This window comes from Herpailurus yagouaroundi, unplaced genomic scaffold (genome assembly GCF_014898765.1).
Source record: "Herpailurus yagouaroundi ecotype Mexico unplaced genomic scaffold, PumYag 250, whole genome shotgun sequence".
In the NCBI taxonomy this organism is placed as follows: Eukaryota; Metazoa; Chordata; class Mammalia; order Carnivora; family Felidae; genus Herpailurus; species Herpailurus yagouaroundi.
This window is the reverse complement of record NW_024412467.1, coordinates 9,898,733-9,924,553: the sequence shown is the minus strand read 5'-3', so window position 1 is coordinate 9,924,553 and position 25,821 is coordinate 9,898,733. Positions and strand designations below refer to the sequence as shown.

Here is a 25,821-nt window from a genome sequence, read left to right as displayed (position 1 = left end):
AAGCTTATAAAGTTAGGCAAGCAACGGGAGAGAGTATTGGTGGGGTGAGTATCTTTAAGAAAGGGGCGCCTGGGTGGCTCGGTCGGTTAAGCGTCCGACTTCGGCTCAGGTCATGATCTCACGGTCCGTGAGTTCGAGCCCCGCGTCGGGCTCTGGGCTGACGGCTCAGAGCCTGGAGCCTGTTTCAGATTCTGTGTCTCCCTCTCTCTCTCTGCCCCTCCCCTGTTCATGCTCTGTCTCTCTCTGTCTCAAAAATAAATAAACGTTAAAAAAAAAAAAAAAGAAAGAGTTCACAAAAATTACCAACCTAGAATTCAACCCCAGGCCCTAGGAAGGGCCTGTGCGGGCTGAAGCGTCGCTAGCTCTGAGACAAGTGTGGCTGGTCCGTGACACAATCAGGCGCAGGCACACATCACGAGGGTGGGGCCACTGCCAATGGCCGACATCTAAGTAATTCCCTACAGTCCTCGGACACTATACTGAATACCTATGTGCACATTTTTGCTGAGCTCAAGTAGGTAAACAGAAAGGTTTGCACATGATGGTTTAGATGAGCTATTAAACGAATCTCAGTATGTGGCTTTACTACCTTGTCAGGAAAACCTCCTGTCCCACAGTAATTTCTTAAGCACCGATGCCTCATCTGTGGAAACCCATCGAAGGGTTCCTAAGAGTGTCTCATGTCAGCATCGCAGTGCAACTAACCTCAGCGGTTCTACTTCAGTGTGGCCGAGGTGGGGAAGGACAGCATGGAGCGGTCCAGCACAGCGCCCCTGAACTGAATGGCCTTAGGTCTGGGTTCAGTCAGAGCCGGGGAAAGGGCCTTCTGCAACATGACGTTCTGCCTCGCCCCACACCAGGTCTCCAGTGAAGGGAGAGCACCCCAGTACCTCTTAATTATGGCCAGACAAAATGAGAAGGGAGAGGACTCTCTGAGCACCTCAACAATGAATCAATCCATGGAACCTTTCACGAGAAGAAAAAGATGTACCATGACAGAAGATTCGAGAATCACAGGCTTCTGGGATCTGAAGCACATTTCTACCTTAGCACAGCAGAAAGTCATTACTGTTCCATTAACTTTCAGGAAGCAGATTAGACCTTTCTGGGCTTTCTTGCTGAAGGCTCTTGGAGCCCCAGGGTGCCAGGGAAGTGTGGCTTAGCCCAGGAGCAGCAATCCCCAGAATAGAAAACTGAAAATAACACACTCACTCTGACACGCCAACCCACTACTTTTAATTGTGGCTCATTAAAGATGTAAATAGAAGAAGACTTATGTTCACCTCTACTACAATTTCACTGCTGCAGTAAAATTACAACGCTTCTGTTTCTATGCAGAAAGGAATACTTCTGCTTTGTGCAACATCTCCACAAGCAGAGGGCTGTGATTCACCCGTTTTCCAACGGCAGTCATCACATGTTTCGGCTGGCTGTTGGACAGAGGCAAGGAGACGGGAGTGATTGACTTAAAAATCAGCAAAAAGAAGAATAGAAGACAAGTCAGTCTACAAATAGTAGCTGGCAAATTCCGAATTCTTCCTAGGAGGCGTTACAGACACGCAAGCCTGCCTGTCGAAATTCTGCAGAGAATTCAGGCTGAAGAGGGGCAACCCCCGAGTAAGGGGGAATCAATTCCAAAGAGGAATGCCTCTGAGGCATCTAATTTTTGTTTTACCAACGTTATTTTCTCCCAGTGCTCATGAAAAATTTTTCTACGTCTTCTGTTTACTCCTACTCCTTGTTTTCAACTGAAGTATGATCAACATACAATGTTGTATCCATTTCAGGTGGATGACATGTTGATTCGACGGTTCTATACATCACTCAGGGCTCACCATGACGAGTGTGGTCACCATCTGTCACCACACAACGTGATTACGATAGTATTGGCTACATCCCCTATGCTGCACTTTTCAATCTCCGTGACTTACTTATTTTATAACTGAAAGCTTGTTGCTTACTCATATTCTTATAGGACCTAGCTTCCTATATTAGAATGAGAATTATATCTTAATGATAATTATGAATCCAACAAGGCATTAAAAGTGAGTGCATGAGACAAGTTTATGAAACACTGTTAAAAATAAATTAAGGGCCAGACACAAAAAGACACATATTGTGTAATTCCAGGTGTATGTGGGAGCTAAGATAGGCAAACTTGTCAAGGTAGAAAGTAAAGTGGAGGTGACTAGGAGCTGAGGAGAGAAAGGAACGGGGAGTTGGTGTTTAATAGGCTCAGTCAGTTAAGCATCCGACTTCGGCCGAGGCCATGATCTTGCGGTTCATGGGTTCGAGCCCCGCGTCTGGCTCTGTGCTGACAGCTCAGAGCCTGAAGCCTGTTTCAGATTCTGTGTGTGTGTGTGTGTGTGTGTGTGTGTGTGTGTCTGCCCCTCCCCTGCTGTCACTCTTTCTCCATCTCAAAAATAAACATTAAAAAAAAATTTTTTTAAGCAATTAAAAATATATAATTAAAAATCAAATTAAGGACACTTTGAAAGTGGGGTGTTAGGGTGGCTAGGTCTCTGAGACAGAGTACCGTTAGCTCGCTGCCTCTCCCAAGTGGATGAAGGCATTGCCAGGCAATCCCCATGGGGATGCTCACCAGGAAAACAGAGAAAACCCTGTCCATTCCCGCAAAGTGGGCACAGCAGCAGGTGAGCTAACTCCTGATCTTTGGTACCAGTATTAGGTGTCAAGTGTTTACAAGTCCTGATTCAAACGCATTAAGCACATCTGATGTTTTGGAGAATCTTACTGAAGATTAATTTCATGGAGCAGATAACCACTCCAAACCTTGTCAAGCTGGGTTTTGGATTTGGGCTGCATTTACATAATGTGTGCCTGTAGGTTCATGGACCATGACCTTTGATTGTTGGACTTAAACTTCCCCTTTCAGTAAATGTCACTGCAAATTCCCGGCAGCATTTGAAAGCACATGCTGTCTGCCTGTAGCTGAGTGTTTTCTAGTATAATAAATTTGGTGCCAATCAAATGGAAGAAGCAAAGTGCTTCCCTTAAATACCCAGGGTGCTTGCAACGTACTCACCCCCAGACTCTGTTTTACTGTGAAGGGTGACTTCACTCTGCGTGGTACCCAACACAGGATGCCGGGCTCTTCCAAGTGGATAATTTGATGGGCTCCTAGAAATGGCCACCTGCCAGCCACATCATTTAGAAGGATACTGGTCCTGAAGAAGCTGAAAATAATTTCTTTCCCATCAACTTCTACCAAGTAGATTAGGTCCTTGTGGGCTTTCGTTTCTCTGAAATCAACAGAGTGCTAGCAAAGTGGCCTTAAACCAGTGGCGGGGGGCGGGGGGGGGGAGCGTCGAGCGGATTGGAAATCAGAAGTGGTTTGACAGGCAGGAGTGAAGACAGAGTACAGGCAAGGGGATCAGGGTGTCCAGGATTCAAATCCCAGCTTTGGTTCCTGCAAGCTGTGTGACCGTCTTCAGCACCAATAACTCATCCACCATGATAACGTATAATTTAAATGTAAAAGTCATACTCATTATCTTTAAGATATTTTGTGAGGATCAGAGGAGAAGAAACACGTACGGGCACAAAGGAAATAGTTTATTAACTCTCTCTTCTTAGCTTCCTCTTTAAAAGGGAAAATGTACCAGAAGGGCCTCCTAAGTTTTGTCGAGGAAGCTTTTAAAATAGACTCTGGGGCACCTGGGTGGCTCAGCTGGTTAAGCGGCCAACTTCGACTCAGGTCGTGATCTCGAGGTTCGGGAGTTCGAGCCCCGCGTCGGACTCTGCTGACAGTTCAGAGCCTGGAGCCTGCTTGGGATTCCTGTGTCTCCCTCTCTCTCTGCCCTTCCCCGGTTGGTGTTCTGTCTCTCAAAAAAATGAATAACGGTAAAAAACAAATAAATAAAATAGACTCCACCAGTGCTTATGGGGTCTCCACCACGCTGAAGGTCAGCGACACTCCTTGAGGGAACATGCGGCGGTGTGAGACCTGTCTTTACGGGGAACTTTGAGGCTATCAGAGCAGGTGAGTAAATCGGTGCCAAGTCTGATCATGACCTTCTCCTGTTCCACAACCTTCAAAGAATGGCTCTCCACCACTTAAGATCAAATTCCAACCCTGAGTATGGGATTAAACCCACTGTTCTCACCTGTAAAATGGGGCTGTGTTGCAGGGAGTTGTAAAGCACACTCACGGAATCTGCTGTAAGGCAGCTGCTCCATTAAGAGTTCACACTAATCATTATTATTACCGTCTTGATTCAAGCAGCCCTGCTCCTCCCCAATCTCTCATCGTTCTCTCTCACCCACCTCACACTGGGCCCGAGCCGGTCCACGACGTGCCCTCTTCCTTCTCCTTGCTTTCGTTCCTCACCCTCCTACCGTTCGGGATCCTAGCCATATTTCAAAGTCTAGCTCCAAACCCCACCGCCATGTCCTCACCACTTTATAGCTGGACCAGCCGTCTCATCCCTTTGCGTTCCCACAGCGTTTTCTCACCCTCCCGGACCGGGCTCTGTCACACACTGCGCCTTCCCTAACAGAGCAAAGACGCATGAATTCAGTTGGGAGGAAGGCACCAAGAATAAAGGCTGGAAAATTTTTATTACAAACTGAGTAGTAGTCTAACTGGATACCATGAAAGGAATAGGACCATAACGGCTAACGTTTTGTGCGTGTGTGTGTGTGTGTGTGTGTGTGTGTGTGTGTGTATTTAATGGAAGTGTAGTTGACGTACATTGATATACCAGTTTCAGATACACATATTTCCTGGTGCATCTTCTAAACAGCCAAATGGTCAGGCTTTTAAATGAATACAAAGCAGGCATCTGGGCAGCTCAGTCGCTTAAACATCCGACCTTGGCTCAGGTCACGATCTCATGGTTCGAGAGTTCGAGCCCCAAGTTGGGCTCTCTGCTGTCGGCAAGGAGCCCACTTCAGATCCTCTGTCTCCCTCTCTCTCTGTCCCTCCCCCACTCTCCCCCCTCAAAAATAAAGAGACATTAAAAAATAAAATAAAAACAAATGAATGCAAGGCTCAGAACAGAAAAATAACAAATTCAGCAAAGGTTCTTCACTGTGCAGAACAGACAAAGATCAACTTCTAGGAGGTGCTGCAAAGTGATACGGTATTTAAGGTTTTGTTAGTCGGTCAATCAGCACATGTTGTTGACTGATCAGTTTCTAAATTCGTTATTCCAACAGTGGTTCGACGTTTGTCATAATTTCACGGGCAAGCAAACTGAAGGTCAGGTAGGAATATCATGCAGAAAAAGTGGCAAATCTTAAACTGAAATTCTCTATCCCGACTTACTGACGCTAACCAAAACATTAATAGGAAAAATATATATGGCATGTATAATATATATTATAAACCAATATACACTATTAAACAGCCTTCCCCTAATGTCAAAATATTGTTTAAAAAGATGGGTAACATGCCTCGCACATTGATCTCCATTAAATACCATTCTGAATTCCTTGCTCACAAGTGCAAATGATGATTTTTTTTAGTGGCATTTTTAACATGTGATATTAAAAAACCTCCTCCTCCCTTTGCAAAGGAACTTTTGAGGATGCCAAATTAATTTTGGAGATGACTTTTCATTTTGTTTCAGCCAAGATATTTTTTTCTCCTTTGCAATTTTAACCAAACAGAATTCTTAGAAACGAAAAAATAGTAACAAGTATATTTCTAGAGTAGAATAGCCTTTCAGAATTGAAAATGTTATATCAATCCTTTAATGTTACCCAGTCTTGGCTTTTTCAATCGCTTTCAGGAAAAAATACCACATATTCATATTATGTTGCCAATACTGGATGTGTCATTTCTGTGGATTTCTGATTTGGCCGATATGATTTTTTCATGACATAGAGCAGTAAAAAGCAATTTCTAATAACTTCACAAATATGGCTCCTGAGGAGCTGAAGTGATTCTACCTGACGTTAGAATTTTCAAATACCAAAGATCCACTCTACTGGTTTACTTAAAATGGTATGATGCCGAGTCCGGTGACTTTCGTAAAAATCGTTTAACCTAAAACATCAACTTTTTATAATTTTTACAACACCGTAATTAGCACTGAGATGATCTGAAACATTTTAAATCTTACTTGAAGGATTACTTGTCTATTTTTTTTTTTTTTAGTAGGTTTCACACCCTGCACGGAGACCAACCCGGAGCTTGACCTCACGACCCCAAGACCCCAGCTGAGATCAAGAGTCAGACTTCAACGACTAAGCCACCCAGGCACCCCCTACTTGTATACTTCTAAATGAGTTGTCTCTTTTTACCTTTGGTAAATATTTATTAAGCCATACTGTGCACAGGAATGGATTCACTACTTAGAATACAAGGTTTAAAATAGACCAACCTCCACCCTTGTGGGTCATCCACAGAGATGGCTGCAAAATCAAAGAACCGCCATCCACAGAGCTCACGTAGGAAGAGAGGACATTCCCATCAGGCATCAGTGAATGATGTTCACTGGGTAGAGAAACAGAATTTCAGGCAGAAGAATCAACACGAAAAAGTCATGGCTGCTAAAGCACGCAGTGTATTTAGAAAGGCAAGAAGTGTCATGTGGGGAGATGGGAGGGAGGGACGAGATTTCGATGGTGACTTGGTAATGAATTCCCAGGGATCTTGAATGTCATGCAGTTAAGTCACCATTTTATCTTGTAGGGAAAGGGAAGCCAACAAAATCCTTTAAATCTTTCCTTTTCCTTCATCATATTCATTCATTGCGACGGAAAACACCAGAGGAGTATTATTTCTAAAGAAAAGTACCAACCGCTCTAATCCTACAAACATCTTAATTTTTGCTTTCCTTACTTCCAGGCTTTGTTGACAGGCACAGGCACACATTTCATCATGATTTTGTAATCAATGCGAATCGATGCGCAATCGATCATAAACACAAGTTTGAAGTCTGAGTTCGATCCTTAACATGAAAGGAACCATACTTGCGCAGGCTGTCGAGGGTTTTTAGGAATGCGAGTGATTCAACCAGACCCTTATCTTTGGGAAGGAAAGTCTCAAAACAGTAGGATGAATGGGACACAGGAAGAAAGACCTAAGGCAAATGTCGTCTCTGGGCAGTGCCTGCAGCGGTCGGGCCAGGGATGGTAACGACAGCAACAGAACAAGAGCAGAGGAATGTGGAAGAGTGGGAAGACCGTGAAGTGATAAGCAAGAGGTAAAACTCTAGCAGGTGGTCAAGGGCCAAAGCGCTGGAGGAGGAGATGGTGTCCAGAATCAATGACTGGCTGGTCGCTGATCCTGTTTCTTTAAAAACAAGGAACCCATAAAGGGAGACGGGGCAGAGACAGGAGGGGGTGTAGACTCAAGTTGGAGGTACCTATGACACCCAACCAGAGCCATCTGGGAGGAAGTTGGAAGCCAATGGTCTTAAACTCCAGGGAGGAAGAGAGAGCCACGTTAGTCATTAGAGTGGAATGGATAATGAAGCCACGATGTGATGATGCCTTCAGGGAAAGCATGTGCGGTAAGGAACTCTGATGAGTTTCTTTTCAGTTTTCACGCCAACCGTGTGCAAATGTGGCAGCCTAATCCTAATTTCTTTTGATGCACCGCAAACACCTCCTTTCAAAGCTTTCAAACTGTCACCAAGGAAGGGTACCTTCCAAGTTAATCACCATCTGTTTTGATGATGCCTATTATAAGGCAATTCACTGCATTTCCTGAACTGGTGTGGTTTCACTCAGTTATACAAAACCACATCGCTTCTCTGAAGGACTGGTACAATGAGCCCATGATAGTTATCAGCAAGAAGAGAGGGTTATAACACATCACCCGGAAGGCACGCTTAGTACTGCTTTACAGAGAACATCAGCTTGGGTGCATGACGGCTGTCTAACTTCTCTAGGCTAGAAAGCCTTTAAAGAGCTTTCCAGTGATGGTCTTCAGGGAGGGTACTGGACTGACTGTTCCCTATTTACATCTGCCTTGCAAACGCAGCGCCGATGATTGAGGAAGCCATTTGGAAAATCTGCAGTTCTCGAGAATGCCTCGTGGTAAACAACACAAGTGATGCAGTCAAACGTTCTTTTAGAACCAGCGCTCCTCTTTCCCAACCATGGATGACTACTCATCAGGAAAAATTCCACGCACTGTTAAGGACCTCCAAAATAGCAATGCCTTTGGTAGTTCACTAAAATTGTATGCCTTATAATTTCTTTAATTTTGCCCCCTGTCATTCCTCCACTTTAAAACCTTTAATGAAGTCTCAAGACACTGATGTCAACACCTGTATGTTTCTGTCCCGTGACCGACGGCCTGTGCACCTGGCTCCTGCATCACAGAGGCAGGCTTCACCCCCACTGAACCGGAAGAGGCTACAGAGAGGACATCTAGGCAGATTTCGACCAAGCACGTGAGCCAAAGCCTCTTTTGCTCTCAGCATTGCTTCGGAAACCTGGGCTCTCTTTTCTCCCCTTAGCTGAAAATGAGGAGAAAACCCCATTCCCAACCCATTCTGTTATACCTTCTTGCTCTCCAAACCCCCCATCGGCAAAATTATTCGGACACGTGGGAGAAGACGCTTCCTGTCACTGCGCCTGAATGTGCCTTGCAACACAAACGTAATTCAAGACTGGCACAACTTCTCTTAAGTAACACTGTGTGTGACTAAGCAAGAGTGAAAACATACAAAAAGTTGCAAAAAAAAAAAAAAAAAAAGGTTTGGGGCACCTGGGTGGCTCAGTCGGTTGAGCGTCCGACTCTTGATCTCGGCTCAGGTCACGATCTCACAGTTTGTGAGTTCAAGCCTCACGTCGGGCTCTGCGCTGACAGCGTGGAGCCTTCTTGAGATTCTTCTCTCCCTCCCTCTCTACACCCCCTCTCAAGATAAGTAAATAAACCTTAAAACATATTAGAGAAAATGTTAAAAAAAATGTTTAATGGTAGTGGTTGTGTTAAATTTTGTTTAATGTTTTATTTATTTTTGAGATAGAGAGAAACAGCATGAGCAGGGAATGGGCAGAGACAGAGGGAGACACAGAATCGGAAGCAGGCTCCAGGCTCCGAGCTGTCAGCACAGAGCCTGATGTGGGGCTCGAACTCGTCAATTGCGAGATCATGACCTGAGACGAAGTCGGACGCTCAACCCACTGAGCCACCCAGGCGCTCCCGTAGTGATTGTGTTCACGGCTGGTACATTTCCCGATTAGCCCACTGGTTCCCTTACAGGCTGGCTGGGCTTCCAAGAGCTCTTTGGTTGGGTTTCTGTCAGATCTCGTCCCAGGGCCGGACCCACCAGCAAGGGCATCAGGAGTTGCACTAGAAGCCAATCTCCTCTGCCAGGCTCGCCCTTGCTGGAGCAAGCGGAGGAGGGAAGGAGGGGGCCCGTGTCACCACGCGGTCTGTTGTCATCAGATTCAAATTCTGAATCTGCTGCTGGCATCGGGGCTGCTTTGATGTCTGTCCACTGCAGCTTAAATTTATTGCTTTCAGCAATGGGATCGCTCTCCTGCCACCAAAGTGGACAACCTCCGAGCCCTAACAGCTGAAAGAAATAGCATTCAAAACATACTGCCAAGGGCAGCAGGCATGGCCTTGGGATCCGAGGATAAAGCAATCAAGGTCAGCCCAGCGCTGCTCCCACCTCAGCTCTGTCTCCTGCCCTGACACTCCGGTCCCTGTCCCCAGAGTTGACGTTACTGCTGGGCTGCACGTGGGCAGGGGCTGCTCCATGAATAGGGACAGGCAGGGTCACTGCGTGAAGAGGAGATATAAAAAGAAGGCTTCCGGAAGAGCCTCCAACCTAGGGGACTACACATTTAGCCAAAACGAGGTTTCTAAGGGTTCAGAGAATATGCAGACTTCACATCCCAAAAAGGCTAGGGCGACTGAAGAGCGAGTGCAACCATCACAGCAGGATGCTGTTTAGATCAGCAAGCAAATATGTCCTGGGTATCTGTGATGCGCTCAGATCTAGACCCTATACGTGCGTGAGGAGGTAGGTACAGGGGAGGATGAAGAGGTAAGCTCAGGCAGTTTTCACAAACCTCTGTGCGCTCAAGAGTTGTCTGCGGTGAGTTTCCCGGGCTCGACATCCCCAGAAATTCTGACTCATCGAGCCTGGTGTTGCTGAATCTGCTGCTTTGTATGCCCAGGTGATTCTGCTGCAGGAGGTCCTGGGGCTAGACCACCTTTGAGGAACTGTGGGCTCGGATGTGATCCCTGCCCTCCAGCAGCCTGCAACCCAGATGGGGTGGCAGCAAACACCCACAAAGCAATAGGTAGCCATACATATTTTTTTTTTTTATGGTGCAAGTTCTAAATGTTATAGGAGCTCATAGAGGCCAGAGCATTCTGGGAAGGCTTTGTGAATGTGAGCCGGGCTCAGTGGTCAGGCAGGACCTGGAGAGAAAGAGACAGCCCCAGGAAGTCATCTTAAACAAACTTCCCGACTCAGTGTGACACGGGGACCGTGGCACACAGTATTAGTGAAGAGAAAGACAGGAGTTAGAAGGCGGCCACCAAGCAGGTAAATAGGCTTTATACGTTGAGTGCAGGGAGGAGACTGTCACCAGGAGAAAGAATCATAACACTGGCGTTTCCAGATAACACTGTGTTCGCATTTTCATCCCACCACATTCATGTGGTTTCCTGCACTTCGTAATTTAACATTTGTCAGAGGGGGGAAAAAATGCTGTTATGAAACCCAAATAATGCACCACTCTGAAGCAGACAGCAGGCTGCTAACAAGAGTGATATGTGAGCATCATTTGAAGTGTCATTCAGAGCTCTGTTCAGAACAGGGGTGTTCAGTAAGAAAGAAAAATAATCAATCCTGTCCAGCGTAAGACAAAGTTTGGGGCTTCGTGGGGTTCAGAGACTGGCAGATAACCCATAAGATAGTGACAGCTAACAGAGAAGGAAGAGGGAGATCCACGACAGAAAAATAAAGGACGATATTACATCATACTATACCGTATTATATCACATTGCATTACATTCATATAACAACGTGCCACGTTGTCTTTAATGCCGCAAGACATTACTAACCACAGACGCCGCAAGGCCTCTCTGACCAAAGGGTTGGTTCGCAAGATCGTAGGGAGAAGGAGGGAGAAGGGCCCTCCCTCCACCAAGTGCCTGGCCCCTCTTCTCCACACTGGCCCGTCCAGCGAGCACCACCCCTGCCAAAGATCACTTGCCAAGGGCTCACAACTGATTTGGCTGAGCGAGAACCCAAGGGTCTAATTATTTCATTAATTTCACTAGAGTCAGCTGTGGGATTTTAGAGCTGCAAGAGACCATGAAGGCGTGCACTGGCATTTTTACAGGTGACTCATTCCACGAGGACGAGTAAGTTGTCCAAGGTCACCAAGAGAGATGTGCAGAAGTAGCTTCCGTGTGAGGACCGTGCCCAAGAACTACAACCAACGAGGCTGATCAACCTTCCTTGGAAAAACGACAATATTTTTGTGTCGTTGGGAACTTATCTGTTGTTTGCTAACAGTTTGGAGCATTTGAATTCTACCTCCAGACCAAGGCTGTCATTCAGGGCTCTACGTACGGGTTTTAAAAGGTGCTCAGTAATTATTTACTGAGCAAGACGGAAACTCCCAGCACTTCTCACTTTGCCCATCCCGATACTCCACTACGGGGTAACAAATCTGCCTTCAGAGTGAATCGAGGGTCGCGGGTGTGCTTAATTCCTTATGCTCTCAGCTAAAAGGAATGTCTGGAAGGTGTAGTCTGTTGGTTGTTTGTGTGTACAGTTGTTTGTTTGTTTGTCTGTTTGTTTCGGTCTTCTCTAACCGCAAATGCATTGTCCTCAGATCCCACTACTCTGCAAATTTCAGAAACACACTGAGTAAATTTAGTTGCTCTCTGGACTCTTCATCAACAGTCTCTCAAACATCCTGTTGCTTGGGTTGTGGAGGAACAGCCATGCCCTTAAAAAAAATGTCCTGAGCCACCGAATAAACGATGGTTGATGACATCTAAAGCTAACGAATGCCAAGTCCTTTGGGAGACTTACCCACAACCATTCGTGTTTCAAGACCATGCATACAGGCTGAAGTCCACTCTTTCTTCCTCATGGCCTGGGGAAGCAGTGCATCAGAGGTCTCAGAATAAACTCTTTCATTTTGCTCCAGTATGCTACAGGAAAAGAAAACAAAACAAGTCAGAATGAAAAATGCCACTTCAAGCAGTTAGTTGATATTCAGGGGGAAATCCCTGACCTCTCTCAGATGTATTCTTTATAACCTCAAACAAGCATGTTCATGATCAGAACGAAGCTATCACACGACTGATCTATATATGGTACCCTGAAATACTAGAGGTGGGAAGGGAGAAAGGGGGAAAGAAAACGGAACACCTGTCGGATAGGTAGCGTATTCTGAAAGCTGGGATATAAACCACCGGCAACGTGCTTGCAGAATTTCAAGTTTGCTAACTGAAATAAATATATAAAGAAGGATTCCTTACGTTTAATAGTTAGAGATAACTGATGGGCAGTTATCAAGGATAGAAAGGGGAGGAAGTTTCGTGTCAAATCAAAAGTCATCTGATTCTGCCCACTAAAGACTCAGACTCCCTGAGACAACATTAACATCTTTAAACACAGGGCGGTTAGGACTGAACAACAACAACAAAAAAGAGACAGGGTCAGAAAGAGGAAACTTTCTACTTTGCACCGGAAACAGGTAGTTTAATCGATGGGTGTTCATGCCGAGTCTCGATACGACTTGATCAAGAACTGCCCCCCGCCCAAGCTGGAAAGCGGCATTTACTTTACACGCTAAATATGAAACGAATGGTTAAAATGCGCGTGCCTCTCTACCCCTCCTCAGAGGTGCCAACAAAGCATACACATGAGAGCCGTGTGTGACAAGGTGGCTTCGGAGAGTCCTCTTCTGCCTTGTGACTTGTAACAGTCACCTGTCACGGGGTTTTGTTCGAGCTCTTCCCATGCTCTAACAAGTCCCCCCCACTGCTGTTTGTTTTTGACGTTGGCCATTTGAGCCTGGAAACGGCCTTCCAAAACCGTCTGCAGCCTTTTCCAGCCCTTTAGGAGCTCCTCCTCATCTGTTTTGCAAACACACAGCAAGACCACCATCCAGTTCTCTCACCAGGATGACTGCAACCCACTTGTGACTCCAAACTCCACGTGTTTGCAAAGGTCCTGCGGCCACTGCCAGGTCACTATCCAATGACCCAGCTGTAAGAGAGCGGATATATACTTTCCTGTCTCACAAGGTGACTGCGTGAATTACCGATTCCTTGAGAGCCTTCTGAAGCCATTGCTTGATAAAATACTCAACGTGTTCGAAAAGACCTTTTGGGGGGAGGGGGTTGTGTCTGTCTGTGGTTAAATTCGTGTAGGCACTCAGAACTTTTGAGGAGGAAGAGAAAGCTGCTCTGGGGTAATGTTTAAACGAGCGAGTTGAGTTGAAGCCCATTATATTTTCAGTCTAGTTGGAAGAGTGACTGCCTGAAAATGGCAAAGTCTTTTTTATTTTCTTGATGCTATCAATACCCACCGAAAGTGGGGTTGTCACGATTTTTATTAGCCTCTAGAGCAGCTTTTTCATGCAATGTAACTCAGCTCCCACTCAAATGTGTAACAGCAACATATTGCTAACAAATCAACACAAGCCAGGAAGTTCAGAGCACGACAAACTGTCTTGAGCTTACCGTGTGGGTAAAAACAGAATTTGAAAGGGAAGAGGAGGATTTAGGCAAGCCCACTGCGAGTTATTGGTATCAATCTTCTTTTACTAAAAATAAATTACTGCCTTTCTTTCATTTGTTACCAGCTCTCCAGCTCGGTGGTTTCGACCTGGAGGGGTCTCTGTCGTCGAGTTCAAGATTCTTCCGCAAAGGAAGCTGCTGGCCCAGGGAGGCCGGGCACACAGCAGGTTCATCTGCGCCTTGACCAGACTCTGGGTGGAATCACTCGTGCCCACTGCTCACTGACTGCCACGTATGGTGTTGGTTCAAAGTTTACCAGAAGCCCTCTTTCTCTCTCTTTCTCTGTGCTGTTTCTGCCTAAAGAAAGACATTCGCTTCTGGATTCTATCTTGGCACCAGGTGGTAGTAAAATCATCCAGGAGAGGAAGCACGGCTCCCTCATTAGCTCAGGGCCCTTCCTTGGCTGCCAGAGTCAAGGGGCAAGTCCACACGGGGCAAGTCACACGTCTTGTGGAGGAGGAGGAAAAAGGGAGGGACAAGGACGGGTCTCAGTGACACGATTTCCCACTCTTATCTCTGTAGATGTGAAGGAGTTGAAGCGATTCGTTTTGTGATTTATAGTCGACCCTCAATGACACACCGTGCACCAGGTATGAGACCGTTTTTGTCAAAAGGAAACCACTGAACATTCTATCCACTTCCTTCCAAGCGAGAATTTCAACCTACTTCCATCTTCCAGCAAACTCTCCAGCAGGGCCGCTAATGCCAATAACCAACAAAACACCACAAAACAACCAACCACCAAAACAGTTTAATCTCCTTTGCATACCCATTCTTGTTGGCCAGTCGAAGCTATAAACAGAGATAAGACCAAAAGTCTAGACAGAAGAAAAGAACACCAGGGGACTACAGCATTCACAGATACGCCTGCATGCTGAAAGTTGCCTGGATAAACAAGGATCTCAATCCAGATGATATCCTTACAGGGTCTGAAATTCGATAAGCATTTTTGTGATAATTTTCTCAACAGCTCTAAGCAGCGACAGCAAAGTATATCAACACGTGTCAGAAACAGTGGCCTAAAAGCAATGAGGATTTTTTTTTCCCCTTTCTTTTCATCTGAGTTTTGCAGCTAACTGGATTTTTCAATTTAAGTCACAATCTCCCAGGTAGAATTCGTTCCTTATCTCTCATATAAAGGGACACAAGTAACTGTTCTCCATAATTAATTCCCAACTAGAATTCAAGTTGTTTTTACATGTATTTGAGTATCCCACATCAAATGAAATCTCTAAATTGTATCTTATAGGACCTGTTAGGAATATCGCTGTTCTAAAATTCAACAATTAGACTGCATGGGGAAAAAAACTACCAGGTTCGTGGTGGAATACCATGCCAGTGAGGAATGGGTGTTCTGTTCAATATACAGTGACAGGAAAATTAGCTCATTATTTGGAAAGAGTCAGATCCCCATCTTACATGATTCAGAAAACAGATTCCAGATAAATTAAGCAATTAAACATACAAATACATGCTTTCACATACATATGTATATGGGTATTTATTATACAAACATCATTTTATACAATTAAATACAGAAAAATAATTTTATAATCACAAGAGGCCTTGTAGGCCATTGCATAGACGTTGGCTTTTTACTCCGAGTGACAGGAGAACACACTAGAGAATTGTGAATGGAGTAGTCTAATGATCTTCCTTATGTTTAAGGGATCATTCCGTGTGCTGTGAAGAACAGGACCGAAGGGGACAATGCTGAAAACAGGGAGCCCAGGTCGGCTACTGCAAAAATTCAGGGGAGACACCCAACACGTGGACTGGGGGAGGAGGTAGTGAGAACTGGTGAGATCCTGGATATATTTTGAAAGTCAAGTGGACAAGGGGTATAAGAGCAAGAAAAGAGTTAAGGAGGATAGTTCAAATTTTTGACCAGATCATCTCTAAGAACAGAGTTGCCATTCACCAAACAGAAAAGATCGTGGGAAAAGCAGGTGCTGGGGACTCCATTTTTGCATGTTAGGTTTAAGATGCCTATTAGACATCCTTAGATACCAAGTAGATGGTAGGATACAGAAGTCTAAAATACCCTCCCCTTGAGTATGGACTGGATTGAGTCACTCTCGTCTAGCAAGCAGAGGCTGGCAAAGGCAACAGGTGCCATTTCCAAGATTAGGTGACTACACGACTGGCATCCATCTTGAATGTCCTCACACATTCTCTCCTGGGTCACCCACCAATGCCAGGCTGTGAGGCCAGCCTGTGGAGGGGCCCTTGTGGTCTGGTAGCATCTGTACGAATGAGCTTGGAGGCAGATCCCAACCTCAGCCCCACCCCATCCTTCAGATGAGGCTGCAGACTGGGCTAATTAATGGCTTGACTGCAACCTTATGGGGGCCCCAAGCCACAGACACGGATCAAAGATGTGCCTTGGCTCCTACTCACAGAAACTGTGAGATAGTAAGTATTTGTTATTTAAAACGCCCAAGTTGCAGGGTAATTTATAACACAGCAGTAGATAACTAATACAGTCATAATGTGTTAAGACGCTGTTCCACGAATTTTATACGACTTTTTACAGTTGGAGAAACAGTTGCAAGGAAGTTACATCGCCTGCCCAACACCACACATAATGTGACGGAGGTGAGACTCCAACGCGGGCCATCTGACTCCAGAGCTGAAGCTCTCTGTGGATGCATGACCGGACCCCTCCAGGATAACCTTTTCCACCTCGTATATGCATACCTAAAATATGACTCTCCCTTGCAGGAAGTGTTAACATCATAGAGTTTATATAAACAATGGCCAAGTGCATCTTTACCAAACTTCTTACCCTGTCACGTAGTTCTGTGATTCTATTTTCTTATTTTTAATAAATTTTTTTTCAACGTTTATTTATTTTTTTTGGGACAGAGAGAGACAGAGCATGAATGCGGGAGGGGCAGAGAGAGAGGGAGACACAGAATCGGAAACAGGCTCCAGGCTCTGAGCCATCAGCCCAGAGCCTGATGCAGGGCTTGAACTCATGGACCACGAGATCGTGACCTGGCTGAAGTCGGACGCTTAACCGACTGCGCCACCCAGGAGCCCCTGTGATTCTATTTTCAATCTCCCAAATACCTTAACGATATATACTGAGCCATCAAAGAAGATGGAAAGGTGGCCCCTTGCCATTTGAAGAGTAACCTCCATCTGGTTCTTCAATTTCAGTCTGGTTAATCTGGCTAATTTAACTATGAGAGAATTTCCAGCATAGTTTACAAAATGCTCTAATATAAATTCCGGTAGACTGAATGTCCTTTTGCACATTTAAAGACCTCTCGCTAAAACTGCTCAGTGCTAAGAAAACATCAAGATGCTGGATAAGACAGCCACGGTATTTCTGCCTGAATTTTTTTCTTTTTTTTACAGAATAAGGGACAATCAATTTTCAGTTGCCAATAGAGAGTCACCAAGGATTCAACAAATACTAAGTTTCTAAGTAGGAACTGGCAAGGCCAAAACATTCAGAACATAAGCTTTTGAACTACATAATGTACAATAACTATCATCCTTTTAATGGTTACAACAAATTAAGATTTTTCCATTCTTCCCCCAACACAGACATGAAATACAGAAAGTGAAAGACGTGACCTCTGTACCTCTGTCTCATTACAAATTTAGAACGTCGCTGTTGTCAGAAAGGAACTGTTGCTGGTTATTGTAGCGTCCTTATTTTTTAGGAGGACAATGTCCATCAAGTGCAGCCAGGAACATGTTCCTCATCCACACTGTGGAAGCCTTTTCTCTTGTTTTAGCTGTTAACAATTATGCCCACAACCAATGGAAACCAAAGAACTAGAAAGAAAGAATCATAAGAAATTAAAAAAAAAAAAAAAAACACCTGCCATTTATAAACCTTTCTGTTACGAAGAGCGACTATGTTTTAGAAAGACATATGATGTATCAGCACAGGTGTGTGTATATATATGTATACATACGTATGTATGTGTATACATACACATATATGTATATGTATATATGGATATATAAATATATGTATATATCCATATATATATATATATATATATATATATCCATTTAAAAATACCAAACAGTAGCGACAGGTCCCTGGCTAGGCTGCAATTTGGACAATTTGCGTGGAAATGGCATGACTCCGTCTTGTGACACAAAGAGCAGACGCTACCGATTAACAGACAAAAATGTCTCAAAGACTTGTGCAAACGTATGAATTTGCATCGTGAAGTCAGCTTTGCCGATTATAAGCCAAATAGTATAAAGTGATGAAGGATGTGTGGTTTTTCTTTTTAAAAAGAGAGTCAGTGAGATCAATTAGTAAACTTTCATGGGCCTTCCTCTAAGTAACACATGGATTTGAAGGAAAGTACTTGATGAATCTTGCTTTTTATGTTTAAGAAATGGGGAGAGGGTAGTATATGTCGTGTATTGGCCGGTGCGTTCAATGGGACGACAAATTCCATGGTGAAATGTCATGCTACGCTAAAAATAAAACGAGGACTAAAAAGATTCAGATACATTTGGGAAACACTTTTGAGGGGCTCTGGTGTATTGATATGTATTGTAAATCTCAGAGAAGCATGCATCTTGGCCCCAAACACATTTTACCACAGGACAATTTTCCCAGGAGACGTAAGCAACTGGCAGATACACACTGACCAAAATGCACCCTAGGACCCAATATGCCAAGCCAGTGGTTCTCAAACTTCTGGTCCCAAGTCCCCTTTGCACCCCTAAGATGTATTGAGGACCCCAAAGAGCTTTTAACGAGGCAGATGATATTGAACAATATCCGCTGTGTTACAAATTAAAACAGAAAGTTTTGAACTACGTTAAAATTCATTCATTTGCTACAAATGATAATAGACCCACTGCATGTTACATAAAATAGCATCTCTTCATAAAAAGCAACTACATTTTCCAAGACAAAAAAGGTTATTAAGAAGAGTGACAATGATTTGAACTTCGGCAAATCTCTTTCATATCTGGCTTAACGGAGAAAAGTTAAGTTTTCAAATGTGCCTCTGCATTCAATTTCTTGTTCTATAGTGTTTGCTTCAAGTATAGGCTGGCTGTGGCCATGACATGAACTCTGAAGGGCCAGGAGGAAAGGGCACACTGTCAAGAAAACACCTGTTTACTTGGATCCTTCCAGGTAAGACTGTGTGAAAGGTGTACCCTTTAGACTTCTTTGGCAAATGCTTTTTTTTTTTTAAGTTTATTTATTTTTGAGAGAGAGACAGAGGTTGAGTGGGGGGGAAGGAGCAGAGAGAGACAGGGAGACACAGAATCTGAAGCAGGCTCCAGGCTCTGAGCTGTCAGCACAGAGCCAGGTGCCCCTAAATAAACATCTTTTTAAATGTTTATTTGTTTTTGAGAAGAGAGAGAGAGAGAGAGAGAGAGAGAGAGGGAGAGCATGTGCACGAGTGTGTGAGCAGGGGAGGGGCAGAGAGAGAGGGAGACACAGAATCCGAAGGAAAGCAGGCTCCAGGCTCTGAGCTGTCAGCACAGAGCCCGATGTGGGGCTCAGACTCACGAACCTTGAGATCATGACCTTAGCTGAGGTCAGATGCTGAACCGACTGAGCCACCCAGGTGCCCCAGCAAATGCTTTCTTTTAATAATCCAGGTCTTAATAATCTAGTAAGGCTCTACTTTCGCTGAAGGCAATGAACTTTTTAAGTGCCCTGAGAAAGATTCAGAAAGGCCTGTTGCATGAAATCAGTTAACAAAGTAAGTATGTAATTATAAACCATTAACTACTTATTAAGAATGACTAAAGAACACTGGCTATCTTTGGGTGTTAACGTACACATGTAATGATAATAATAATAATAATAATAGCTAATATTTGAATGTTAAGTCCTCAAATTACATTATCTCCTTGTAGCCTTAAAATCACCCTCAGTGGTAGACACTTCTGTTTTCTATTTTGAGACTATCATTTATTCTCAAGTTTACTTATTTTGAGACAGGGAGAGTGAGCAGGGGGAGGGGCCGAGAGACAGGGAGAGAGGGAGAGAATCCCAAGCAGGCTCCACGCTGTGGCCTAGAGCCTGACGTGGGGCTCCATCCCACGAACTGTGAGATCGTGCCCTGAGCCAAAATCAAGACTTGGACACCCGACTGACTGGGCTGCCCAGGCGCCCCCCACCCCCCGTTATTCTATTTGTAATAAATGAAGAAATATAGGTGAATGGAGTGAAGTAATGTACTCAATGTGCAAACTAACTAGCAACGGATTCAGGACTCCAACTTCTGTCTGACACCAACGATTCTCTCTTAACTCCTCGTTTCCAGCTCACGGTCACGGTTTAGGAATCCAGATTCTTCCTCCGGCCGTGATTCCAAAAAAAAAAAAAAAATCATGAAATGCCTTCTTTAATTTTCTTTTTTAAAGTTGGTAGCCGCTCGATGAATTAGTTCGGAGCCCACACTAATGAATGTGTATAACAGGAACATCCTTCCGCCTCCCAAAGCACACTGTCCACATCATCCCGCGGAAAAAAGAAGTCTCACTCAAAAGCCACATATGTTGGATGCTTGAAGTCCGCTCTGCTGATTCTTAAAAAGTCATGAGGGGGGCGCCTGGGTGGCGCAGTCGGTTAAGCGTCCGACTTCAGCCAGGTCACGATCTCGCGGGCCGTGAGTTCGAGTCCCGCGTCACGCTCTGGGCTGATGGCTCAGAGCCTGGAGCCTGTTTCCGATTCTGTGTCTCCCTCTCTCTCTGCCCCTCCCCCGTTCATGCTCTGTCTCTCTCTGTCCCAAAAATAAATAAACGTTGAAAAAAAAATTTTTTTTAAAAGTCATGAGGACGCAGCACCCGTAATGATGCTCTGTGAAGAAAACCCGAGGTCCCTTCAGCCCGTGTCCTCTCTTTATTCCTCTGAAAGCACATTTATGAAAACAGAGGCAATGAAAATGCCAGTCATCTCTAAGGCACCACAATAAGGCAAGGAGAAAATGCAGGCAGACCTCGTTTTACTGTACTTCGCTTTAGGGCTCTGATCAGATATTTTATTTTTTACCAACTGAAGGTTGGCGGTAACCCTGCCTCAAGCATGTCTATCGGCGCTGTTTTTCCAGCAGTATTTGTTGGTGTCGTATCTCCGTGTCACATGTTGGGAATTCTCCTATCTTTCAAATTTTTTCACTAGTATCATGTCTGTTAGGATGATCTGTGGTCACTGAAAGCTCAGATGATGGTTAGCATTTTTTAGCAAGACAGTATTTTTAAATTAAGATATACATATTGTTTTTGAGGCGAGACGCTATTGCACACTCAATAGTCGACAGTATAGTATAAACTGTTATGTACTAGGAACCCACAAATTCATCCGACTCATTATTTATTTCTTTTAAGTTGTTTTCTAACATTTATTTATTTTTGAGAGAGAGACGGTGTAAGAGTGGGGAAGGGCCAGAGAGAGAGGGAGACACAGAATCCGAAGCACACTCCAGGCTCCGAGCTGTCAGCACAGAGCCCGATGTGGGGCTTGAACTCATGAACCTTGAGATCATGACCTGAGCAGAAGTCGGAGGGACACTTAACTGACTGACCCACCCAGGCGCCCCCATCTGACTCATTTTATGGTGACATTTGCTTTACTGCAGTGGTCCAGACCCAGACACGAAATACCTCATGTATGTCTGTATTAATTGCCCTTTTCAAGTGCTTTCTAAATCCTTAGCAACCCTGGGTCACCATGCACCTCTGGCCATTATGTCTCTAACCTCAATGGCTTTCCTTCTGCTGCCCCAGAATCACTGAAAACATACTGAATAACTTCCTAGATCAGCGTTAGTCATTTTCCAACTCCCAGTTCAAGACAGCTGCCCTTCCAGAACTACTCCAGCCCTCTTTCCTCCAAGCGCCTTGGGCAGGAAACCCCACCCACATGGGCTTAGTTGTGTACTCCCTCACAGCGGGAAATATGGCTTCACCAGTATGACTCTCGTCTTGCACACCTATAAGCAGATGCCGAATGCTCTCAAGAACTTCTGGAGAAGCTCACAGCACTTCCCGAGTGCCGAACACAACGTATCAGGCTTGTTTGTATTTTTCGTGATCGGGTGGAGACTGAAGAACATAGGAGTGTAATTTTATGTCCGTTTTATTTTTAAACGTCTTTAGATCCTTCGGTCCCAAGATCAGACAAAATTAGCAGTGTCATTCAGCCAGAAATTTTAGGTATTTTTTAAAGAGAAAAAGAGTAGTCTGCAGGGCAATCGATGGTGTTCACTGAAAACTCCATGCCAGTTTATTTGTGACATTCTCAGAGTAGACAGAATTAGGTCCATCCTAATGTGAATTGATTTTAGAAGAAAGCAGGAGAGTATACTAACTCTTGTCAAAAAAAAAAAAAAAAGGTGGATTTGGGGTACACCCAGAAATCCATTGATTGCGTCTTGCCCTTTCTAAAGGCTCAGCCATTCTTTTTTTTTTTTTTTTTAATATTTATTTTTGAGAGAGAGAGAGACAGAGTGTGAGTGGGGGAGGGGCAAAGAGAGAGGGGGAGACACAGAATCCGAAGCAGGCTCCAGGCTCTGAGCTGTCGCACAGAGCCCGACGCGGGGCTCGAACTCACAAACTGCAAGATCAGGACCGGGGCCGAAGTCGGACGCTTAACCGACTGAGCCACCCAGGCACCCCAGACTCAGCCATTCTTAATGACATCCATTACGTGCACTTTCGGGTCCCATTGAAGTGTTCTGTATCTCTGCTTTCATTATGAGTACCCAAACTGGCATGGAGCTTTTGAATGAATACGTCTGTGGTCCACAGACCACAGAATACAGAAGATTCCAACTCATTCTCTCGGCACCGTAATTACTCTTGGCAAAATTATGCTCCATACTTTGTATGGATGCAATGATCTAATATCAGGTCACAATAACACCTGGTAATCCTTCTATACTTTGTCAGCCTTACAAGGTATTTCATTCTCCTCCAAAACTGCCCTTTCTCTCAAACCCAAAAAATCCCTCCAACCCCCAAAATTGGACGCTGTGTATATATGCAAGTGATAGGGTTAGGATCAGGCCTGATTTGGTTTTTGTTTTTTTCTTTTTGTTTTTTTTTTGTTGTTGTTGTTTTCACCATGCCCAAACCTCTGCACAGAAGTCAAGAACAGGAAGCCACTGTAATGGTTCATCTTTAGTTATCTAACTTAAATATTGGGTTTCCATTTGTGAGCTCCATCACTGGATTAACAGAACCATGCAAATTTTGGCCTTCCTCTGAAACTTAACAGCCCCGATCTTCACACTTTTTATCATTCTTGGTGGAAATTTTCAACAACCACAAAGGTGGGGAAAAGGGTGTGTGGCCGACTGACTTCTTAGTCATATTTCCTGATGTTGCCATTTTAGTATATTTTAAATATTTACTTAGGGCAACATTTAAGTAATTATAGTTTATGAAGCACTGTCCTCTTCTGTCCTCTTTTTCTGTCTTGGTAGACCCCTCAGTGTGCTGCTCCACAAAAAAAAAAAAAAAAAAAAAGGGCTGATGTTCTCATTTGGTGAGCACTTCTCCCAATGCTCTTGAAATCTGAAGTGAGCAATCTTAGGTTGGGAAAAACTTGTATAATTTTTAATGTTTTTTTTTTTAATTTATTTCTGAAAGAGAGATAGACAGAGTGTGAGAAGGGGAGGGGCAGAGAGAGAGGGAGACACAGAATCCGAAGTAGGCTCCAGGCTCTGAGCTGTCGGCACAGAGCCCGACGTGGGACTCCAACTCGTGAACCGCGAGATCGTGACCTGAGCCGAAGTGGGACACTCAACCAACTGAGCCACCCAGGCGCCCCTGAGACTGGCAAAAATTTTAAACCGTCTTTCACATTATACACTGGGACAGCTCTAAACTGACACTTCCTTTTTGCCTCCCTCCACATTCACGTTGGTGGTGTCCACACAGCCCTGAGCAGCTGACCCTCAGACCACCCAAGTGAAGCCGAAGGAGCCACTGGCTTTGACTCCCAACCAAGAAGGGGTAAGTTACGGATCAAAAAGAAAAGCAGTAAAGCAGTGGTGGGTGGTGAGAAAGACTCTGAGGTCCCGTCACTCTTAGGGATCCACTGAGCCTGTTCCCTGGTCCCCTGACATCACTGAGTTGCCCAAATGGAGAACTCCAGATTCAGCACTTTGCCTTCCCCCATATTTCACAAGTGAGCTGGTTCCAAATCCTGTCAGTTCTACTTCCTGGTCACACTGCTGGAGTCCTTCCCTTCCCACTCTTCTGGAATGCAAACTGGTGCAGCCATTCCGGAAAACAGTGTGGAGGTTCCTCAAAAAATTAAAAACAGAACTACCCTATGACCCAGCAATGGCACTACTAGGTGTTTATCCAAAAGATACAAAAATGCTGATTTGAAGGGGCAGGTGCACCCCAATGTTTTCAGCAGCGCTATCAACAATAGCCAAAGTATGGAAAGAGCCCAAATGTCCAAAGACTGATGAATGGATAAAGAAGATGTGGTTTATATATCCAATGGAATACTACTGGGTGATTAAAAAGAATGAATTCTTGCCATTTGCAACAACATGGAGGGAACCAGAGTGTATTATGCTAAGTGAAATACGTCAGAGAAAGATAAATATCCTCTGACTTCACTTATATGTGGAATTTAAGATACAAAACAGATGAACGTAAGAGAAGGGAAGGAAAAGTAAGATAAAAACAGGGAGGGAGACAAACCATAAGACACTCCTAAATACACAGAACAAACTGAGGGCTGCTGGAGGGAAGGAGGGTGGGGCATGGGCTAGATGGGGGATGGGCATTAAGCAGGGCACTTGTTGGGAGGAGCACTGGCTGTTGTATGTGAGAGACGAATCACTGGATTCTGCTCCTGAAACCAATATTACACTGTAAGTCAACTAACTCAAATTTAAATAAATAAATTTTACAAAATGAAAAACTGAAAAAAAAAAAAAAAAAGAGAGAGAGATCTGGAGAAAACAGATGTGGAGAATGTGAAGACCAAGAACCAACATTTCATTCACAGATATTTTGTTGTTGTTGTTTTCTGGGTTTTCTTGGTTCATCTGTATTTGGGGTCAGGTTTTTTTTTCTTAAATCAATTTGATTTTTAATCATTAAGAATAATCCTAGAAGCATGTCCTGTTAACCCATTGCCAAGCTGCATTGACACGTTTCATGACTGCTTGAAAGGCCATGTATTAAAAACACTACCAGAAGGCAAGTTAAAGAAAAGAAAAATATAATGATCTGGGATAGTTACTGGGGCGCCTGGGTGGTTCAGTCGGTTGAGCGTCCGACTTCGGCTCAGGTCATGATCTCATGGTTCATGGGTTTGAGCCCCACGTCGGGCTGTGTGCTGACAGCTCAGAGCCTGGAGCCTTCTTCAGATTCTGTGTCTTCCTCTCTCTCTCTCTCTGCCCTTCCCCTGCTCACACTCTGTCAATCTCTCTCTCGAAAAATAAATAAACATTAAAAAAAAATTTTTTTAAGCAGTTACTAAAACAGAAACAAATGTTATTTTAAATCTCTGGCTCACTGTAAACTGACAAGATATGAATATGAATTCTACCAAGTAATATATAACAACTGCTTCTCACCACAACCACATGCCAGCAACTCAAGTCTACATTTCATTTGGATGTTACATGCGGAGCGTATCATCTAGATTACAAACCACCCTCATCCGAGTGGATGTACTCCAGCTAATGTTTGAGATCATGACATGATTAGCTTTAAAAAGCTGAGTAGAAAACTATTCTTAAATTTGGTTCTACAAGAAGTCACTGCAAAGTTTTAAATATCTAAAACCAGTGAGAATATCCGAAAAACTGTAAGACGATGCCATCATCGTCTCAATGTTAGTCAAGTCATAACACATTTCTTTTATGGGTGCTTTGGAAGGAAATTCTGCCAAACGCTTGTCTGAAGTACAGCAGAAAAGTATCTGATATGGATCATGCCCTCAGGAAGGGTATCGCCCATGTGGGAAAACAGTATATACACAAATGACAACACCTCTTTGCAGTGGGGTAAGAGAATCCAAGAAAAGCTCTGGAAATTTAGAAGAGGAAACCATTTTATGTGGGAGAGGGTCTCAGGGAAGGATCCACAGAGATGGTGGGCCTTCAGGATTAGATGGATTGGCATTGTAAACT

General features: G+C 44.3%; 1 protein-coding gene across 9 annotated transcripts in view; it reads right to left on the bottom strand.

The window, feature by feature from the left end:
• ATXN1 (ataxin 1) overlaps positions 1 to 25,821 on the bottom strand; it is a 427,925-nt gene that overhangs the window by 300,227 nt on the left and 101,877 nt on the right. For all 9 annotated transcript variants that reach the window (XM_040460438.1, XM_040460442.1, XM_040460439.1 and 6 more), the window contains one exon: positions 11,991 to 12,112. The gene's annotated coding sequence lies outside the window, so the exon portion shown is untranslated. The remainder of the gene's footprint in view (positions 1 to 11,990; positions 12,113 to 25,821) is intronic.